General features: G+C 38.8%; 1 non-coding gene across 1 annotated transcript; it reads right to left on the bottom strand.

Annotated features, from left to right (window-relative positions):
• Positions 1–7,143: 7,143 nt before the first annotated feature.
• LOC133793107 (small nucleolar RNA R71) lies at positions 7,144–7,250 on the bottom strand. Its single transcript, XR_009874567.1, has one exon. It is a non-coding gene; the product is annotated as a small nucleolar RNA R71 (small nucleolar RNA).
• Positions 7,251–7,619: the final 369 nt, after the last annotated feature.

Here is a 7,619-nt window from a genome sequence, read left to right as displayed (position 1 = left end):
AAAAAGTGTGCAATAGAATAAACTATGCATGAATACATGGAAGTTCGAACTCAAGCACGAAAATATTTGTGTAGATAAACAAATATACAAGCAAAGTATTTTGTAGTATACTCTAAATACTTCGAGCTAGAAATATAAAGTATGCTATAAGAGAAAAATGATAAGGTAGATAGTATGCACAAAAGATTTCGAGAAATAGATTAAAGCATGAAATATAAACTACCATTTAAAACATAAACTTGTACAATAACTCGACCTTTGAGTTATAATTATCTCTGCCCCCAAGGGCATAAAATATATATATATATATAATTACAAGGGAAACAAAAATGGGTTGCAGCCCATAAGATGGTCTTCAAGGATCAACAACTCCATCAACCGCGATCCCGGCTTGCTCGATGGCCTCCGTCGCCTCTTCAGCATCAAGCCTGGCCTCTTCCTCCTCCAGTCAAGCCTACCACCTAGTGATAAACTCGTTCTCCCTGTTGGATAGAAAGTTGGTATCGAGGTCATGATTGTTGGCCCAAATTCAATACATCACCATGTCTACAACACGATCTTCTTTTGTCTTAAACTCCTCAAGAAGACGAGCCTTCTCACTCTCGATGAACTCGATAGTCATCTTCTTGTCCTCTTCCAACTTGGCGTTAAACTCTTGGACTCTTTTGATCTCCGAATCTCTGCCCTCCACCTCCTTCCAGGTCACCTCCAGCTTGGCATCTAGCTTCTAGACCCCTTTAATCTCCGCATCTCTAGCTTCCACCTCCCTCCGAGTCGTTCCTAGCTCCAGCCAAGCCTTTTTATGATCGTCCTTGGCCCTGAGTTGTGCATCTCTGGCCTCTTGGGCATGCATCTTGCTTGTTGTGACCTCGTGGTTCAGGATAAAATTATGTTGAATGAAGGATAAGAAGGCTTGCAATTAAAAATTGGTGTAAGAAACAAAGAAATAAAAAGTTGGAATAGAAACAGGGAGCCTATCAGTTCCGAGAAAATAACTTAACGAAGAGAGCAACTCTCCACTCTTGTCAAAAAGAGTGTTGGCATCCGGGCAGGTCGTTAGGAAGTCCCACTGGGGATACCTGAGGTTGTTAAGGCACTGACCCATGCGATTCAATGCATCAAATCCCATCTGCACCCCAGAGGTACCTGTCAACCACGAACTCAGGCACGTAGGTCGAGACCGTAAGATGGCGGCCTTGGATAAGAGGCTGAGCAAGACGAGCTTGCTTTGGTTGACCCACAGGAGAAAGGACCACATTTTCCGAGATTGCAGTAGGGTTGGTGACCTGGCCCAAGTCAGACAGCTTCGAGGCCGGTTAGGGCTGGTCGGGCTTCTTGGTGAGCTTGGAAGGGCGATCTCCCTTTGAGACACCCAGTGTCGTTTGTTTTCTCTCGAGGCAAATGGATTGTTGAGGAGGTTTTCCAAGCCCAAATCCATATTACCTGTCAAAAGGAAAAACATAGCATCAGGAGTTGATTAGATGTTACAGTGCACAGTGAGACTTCTAGGCGAAAAGAAACTTAATTGGGGGATTCTGACGAGTTTGAGCTCGGGGAACAGGAAATCCCTCTGTTTTCTGATGACTTAAAAAGGGTTCCCTCTCTATAGATGGAAGATAGTTTCGTTAAATCCCTATAGTCGTTGGCCCCATATTGAATAGCTACCCCATCCCAGACTTTGTTTAGACTGTACATAGTCTGGTATTTCCCTAACCAACTATTGAACCTATGAACTTTAAGGTCTACCCCTGACCAGACCAAGAAATTATTCCTAGGGTCATTAAAAAGAACCACTACATTGGGTTCTTCCCTAAGAAGAGTGGGAGACCACTCAGACAGGTCCAACACTACTTTACCTCCGTCCACTGAGCATGGTGAGGCCTCGTCCTGAGCTTCAGTTCTCGAGCATGGTTATTCAGGTAGTCGAAGAGCAAGGGCTTGGGCTTGTGAGCTTGAGGATCTCCTTCTGGAGGGAAGCTTGGCAGTTGGAATTGGGACATCTTCCCATCTCACAAACTTGTGGATTCTCGAGTCATCGGTAGAATCGCCTTCACCTAAGCGACTGCAAGCCTTGTGATATTTCATGGCCTTAGTTGGCCCTGGTCAGTGGTAGTTGGCTGCAGGAAAGATTCGAAAGAGAATTTCAAGCTCGAAAGGAAAAGAAAAGGAGAATTAAGAAATACCATGGTGAGATACTTATGAATTCGCTGAAAGGAGTAAAATCAAGAAGGGGCAAGGCCATCTGTCCAGAAGAAGATGGTTTTGAAGTTTGTAGGATGATTAGGAATGCCCTCAAACAACCACTTCTCGTTGGGATAGGTCGACAGATAATAAAACCCATATCCTCCATGAGCTCAAGAAGGGTTACTCTTAAGACAAAAGAGATATAGAATCTCATGTGCCGAAGGCCCGTCCCACTTCATCTTGTGGTACAACGATCTCAGAGCGGCCAAGACTTTGTAGGAATTGGCCTGGAGCTAGAACAGGGCAATACCAGCATAATCCAGGAAGTTCCAGAAATAGTCCCTTAGCGGCAGTAAGGCCCAGTTCACATGTGCTCACGACTCCTGGCCGCGAGCTTAACCATCCTCTCAAGATTGTTGTCACCCGGGGCAAAGCAACTCCTTTCAATGGAGCTTGTAGGCTAACACATAAGTTTGCCAGATAACTTTAACCTGTGGTAGGCCAGCATTTCTGAAATGTTCCCGATGGAGGAGATGGAGCTCTGATAATGCTCAGCCTCAAAGAAACTGTCCTCTGAGACTAGAATAGAAAGGGTCTTAGAAGTAATTAGCTGGTTTGAAATGTTCTCCATGAGGCTGAATGAAATCTCACCAGGAGAAAAGGCTATAGTAACCCTACAATTGGGATCTAAAGGAATTCGTCGGATCTTGGGGTTCGAGTCAGGGTACACAACAACCCGAAGCTTCTTTATTTTTCCCTCTTCGACCTCACCGATCAAGCGTCGAAAGTGGGCTCGGATGTCCTCTCGGTCAATTTGTTCCTTGTGCTTGCAAATTAACCGTTGGTTTCGTGTAAACAGTGATTCAGGTCGAGTAGATGGTAGATGGTAAGTAATAGCAAGCTCGAGCCCCACCAATTCTCTGAAGACTGCGACATCTAACAAGAAAGAAAAAGGTGAGGGCCAATTATTAAAAAGAAAGTGGAAAAGAATAAGATCTTGATAACTTGAGTTTGCAAGCTCGAGATAACAAGATCGCCTTAATTGAGCCTTAATAGCGAGATTAACCCAAATGCCAACACCGAACTATTAAAAAGTTCGGGACATCGAGAGTGTACTCACATGAGAGTGGGGCGGTTAGTATTAGTTTGGAGTATCCCGAGTTTCTAGGGAAAAATGGACAGTTACCCAAAAAAGGAGATACTATTGGGATGTGCGTGTTAAAACCCTAATCCAAAACCCTTTTTCTTAAGCTACAAGAAACTTATAACCTAACACCCCATCACCTAAAATGGTCCCATTTTTATCAGTTTTTACGAGAATTTTTTGCCTAAAACATATTTCTGACTTATGCAAGTCTACACAACCAAAAACTATCTATTGCAAAAGGGATTTCAAAAATCTTGTAGAAACCAGAAAAACATTCTTACGTACAAAGGAAACATATACATAAAAAAAATTAGGAGTGGTAAAGATAAAAAAACTTACACAACGATGATTGTGGGAATGAAGAGATTGTCGAGTGGAGAAGGGGGAGCAAGAATGATCCCGCAAAGCTGAAGGTAGTGAGGTTTCTTTATTTCTTCGGTTTAGAGAACATCCAAAAAAGACTATGGTTCGTGTTTCTTTTTCTGAAATCTAAAGTGCAAGTGAATGAAGTGGTGAAGAAGAAAGGATATATATAGGCAAGAGGAATGGTAAAAGTCGAATGGATCTAGACCGTTGCATGATGAATTGAAAAAATGTGACGGATCCTTTTCAATCTCGAAAATGGTGGGAAAAAGGGCATAGGAAATGACGTGCACAGGTAAAAGGGCAATCAAGTACTCTCGTTAAGCAACCCCCCAGTGACACGTGTCCACACTCGAGTGTGGTAGATAGGCACATTTTCTGAAAGTGGATTTCAAAAGTTTTTGTCTCAAAGGATTCGAACTAACACTTTTGAGAGGGCAAAATGTTACACCCAAATTATGAGAATAAGACAAATAGCCTCAAAATATAGGCTCGAAAAAGTTAAGCTCGGATCTACAGATGTTAGCAATACACTTATACGAATTGTCAAGTAGTTCCAGATATGTTATTAGCACTCGAGGCTGAGTTGCATTGTTCGAGCCTGAATTGCTGGCTCGAAGACACAAACCTTCACTGAAGAGTTTATTCGACCAAATTACTAGATGAGGAGGAGGTTACAACTAGAACAATGAGCTCGAAGCTTAGCCAATCTCGAAAGCGCGTTAGCACAATGATCGAGCTCAATGACGGGTTTGGCCCACGGAATAGCTGTTAGAAAATCCATATTTCTTAGGGATTCGTTAAAGTTGTATATTAAATCCCTATTATCATGGGATTTTACTTAATTACCGCACCTAATTAATATTATTAATGCGAATATTTCATATTTAGTTTATTGATTGTAACTTCCCTGAATTAGAGGAAGATATTCTTATAACCAGGTCTATAAATAGCCTGGAGTAATTCATTTGTTGTCACGCACAAATTGTACTAGAGAATACTATGGCAAATTGCTTTCATCCAAAGCTTTGAGAGAGTAGTGATAATACAGTGACTCGTGGACTAGGCAGATTTTAACTGCTGAACCACATTAAAATTCTCGGAATCCTTCTACTTTTTCTATATTCTTGTTTAGTGCTCTTCATATTTAAGTTGACGAAAAACGGTGTCAAAACATGTATATAAACATATAAACTAGCAACCATTGGCTCTGAAGTCAGTTGTAAGATCTCATTTATATAATTATATATGCATGCTCCCTATAAATATATATTCAAAACAATATACATAGTAGAAAGCATAAAATCATACAAATATGTGAATATTACAGAGATACATAAATACAATAACAAAACCATTAGAGTACTTACGAGATGAGTAGTGATAACTCCATTCTAGTGTCATTTTAGAATATGTTTTGTGGTAATCTTGAGTCTTTATGTTTGTTTTATGTAAGATTACGCTTTTGTTTGTCTTTGTTGTAGGTCGGTACTTTTGATCATGACCTAAAAGTGAAAAGAAGAAAAAATTGTGGAAATGGAGCTTTTGGTGGTTGTTTGACTCAAATTGGTGCTAAGGATGAATAATAATAAGTTCTGATGAAGGAAGGATGTCTAAAGGTTAAAATCTGAAGAAAAAAAAATGAAATTAAAGTCACAACATGGCCTTATGGGCCACGACTTAAGTAAAGTCAGAGGCTGAAGGGTTGCTGATAAGAATTAGAGTCGTGACTTGGTCAATAGGGTCGCGACGCTAGGGAAAGTCAGAGGCTAAATCAAGGGGACATCAAAGACACGGGTCGCGACTTGAGATGCCTGAGTCACAGCGCCTGAAGACTTATGCAGATTTGGAGAAGCTTCAAAATTTGACACGGGTCGTGACCTAGAGAAGGCCAAGTCGCAGCCCGCATATGAAAAACAATGCATTTTTATTTTTTTTACTATAAATTCAGACTTAGGGTTTAATTAGGTCATTAGGTCAAATTTTAATTACGTTCTTAGAGACTAATTTTGATTCTTAGACTAGTTGTTCTGCATTTTTATATTTTTCTTTCTTCTTTAAGTTTTTGAATCTTATGTTTCTGAATTATTATTTTGTTGATTTAGTCATGTCAGATATGAACTAAATATTTTTATCTAGGGTTTAATGTAGTCACTTGGATTTCTATCTAATTTAATTATGATGTTCTATTGATTTTTTCTCTCTATTCTAATCTATATAATGTTCTAATGCTAGTAAATACTTGATCAATATTTGCTTGATTTATGATTTTGATTCAAAATTCGAAAGATGAGAAATGAATATGCTATCGTTATATAGACATAGGTTACATATTGGATGAAAGTACATGTATGGCTTGTGTAGTAATTAGGTTTCTATGCTTAATGTCTACTATATGTTTAAGTCTATCAAAGAGATGTAGAAAACGTACATATAGGATGAGATCTTATATCTTGAAAAATAATAGGAATTGATTTATGTTAACCTGCTATTAGAATAGAAAGAAAGAAATTTAGAACTGATTAATGAGATTAGTATAATGAAAAGTTGATGAAATTAACACCCTATGTCTTTTTTAATAGTGATTTTCATCTTTTAATTAGTTATTTTTGTTCATAGTTATTTACAAATTTAAAATTAAATTCATTCATTTAAAATTTGTTTGCCAAATAGAAATTAAAGAACAAGTATTGGTAATTGGGAAATAGTCTTTGTGGGAACAATACTATATTTTATCATCTATACTACTTGAATCGATTGCGTGCACTTGCGTACCATATTTTCACAATCAAGTTTTTGGCGCCGTTGCCGGGGACTTAATTTCCAATATAAAAATTAATTGTTGTTTGTTCTAATTTGGTTTCTATATTTTAAACTTATTCGGATCGAGGTTTTTGTTTGTTTCAGGAATTTTTGGTAAATGTGGGGAAGTAGCAAAAGGAATTCATAACAATAGATCTTGAAATTGAGAGAACGTGCAGAGAAAATTGCAAGATAAAGAAAAGGTTGGATTTCACCATGGCTGAGAATGCAAATAATGGTGTGAGCAACAATGTAAATATGGGTAATGCAGCTGAAGTCGATCTGCCATTGAGAAACTATGTACTCCCTACTGTTACGGGGATACATTCAAGCCTTCGTCCTCCTAGTGTTGAGGCAAATAATTTTGAGCTAAAACCCTCAATTATTTAGATGGTACAGAATTGTGTACAATTTGGGGGGTTACCAAATGAGGATCCAAATCTCCATATCACAAATTTTTTAGAGTTGTGTGTGACATTCAAAATGACCGGGGTGAGTAATGATGCTATAAGATTAAGATATTCTCATTTTCACTAAGAGACAGAGCTAAGAGTTGGTTGAATTCATTACAAGCCAACTCTATAGTTACTTGGGAAGATTTGGCTCAAAAATTCCTTGGTAAATATTTTCTTCTTGCGAAGTCAGCCAGAATAAGAGGAGAGATTAATAACTTCCATCAGTTGGATGGGAAGTCTTTATATGATGCATGGGAATGATTTAAAGAGTTGTAAAGGAAATGTCCACATCATGGAATAGAGAAGTGGATCCTGGTTCATACATTTTACAATGGTTTGGGGAGAAATACAAGGACAATTATAGATGCAACATCGGGAGGAGTGTTTATGAGAAAAAGTGCTAATGAAGCATATGAATTACTGGAAGAGATGGCCATGAATAACTATAATTGGCCTACTGAGCGTGAGAATAAGAAAGTAGCAGGAGTCTTAGAGGTTGATCCAATTACTTTATTGACCACTCAAGTGGCATCTCTAACCAAGCAATTACAGTAGAATAACCTCGCCGCACAAGCAATGCAAGTACAGAATGTTGTGAGTTGTGAGATTTGTGAGGGACTGAATTCGTATGAACAATGCCCGAGTAAAACTAGTTGCTCAACAGACGT

This window comes from Humulus lupulus, chromosome 7 (genome assembly GCF_963169125.1).
Source record: "Humulus lupulus chromosome 7, drHumLupu1.1, whole genome shotgun sequence".
Lineage (NCBI taxonomy): Eukaryota > Viridiplantae > Streptophyta > Magnoliopsida > Rosales > Cannabaceae > Humulus > Humulus lupulus.
This window is presented reverse-complemented; position numbering and strand designations above follow the sequence as displayed.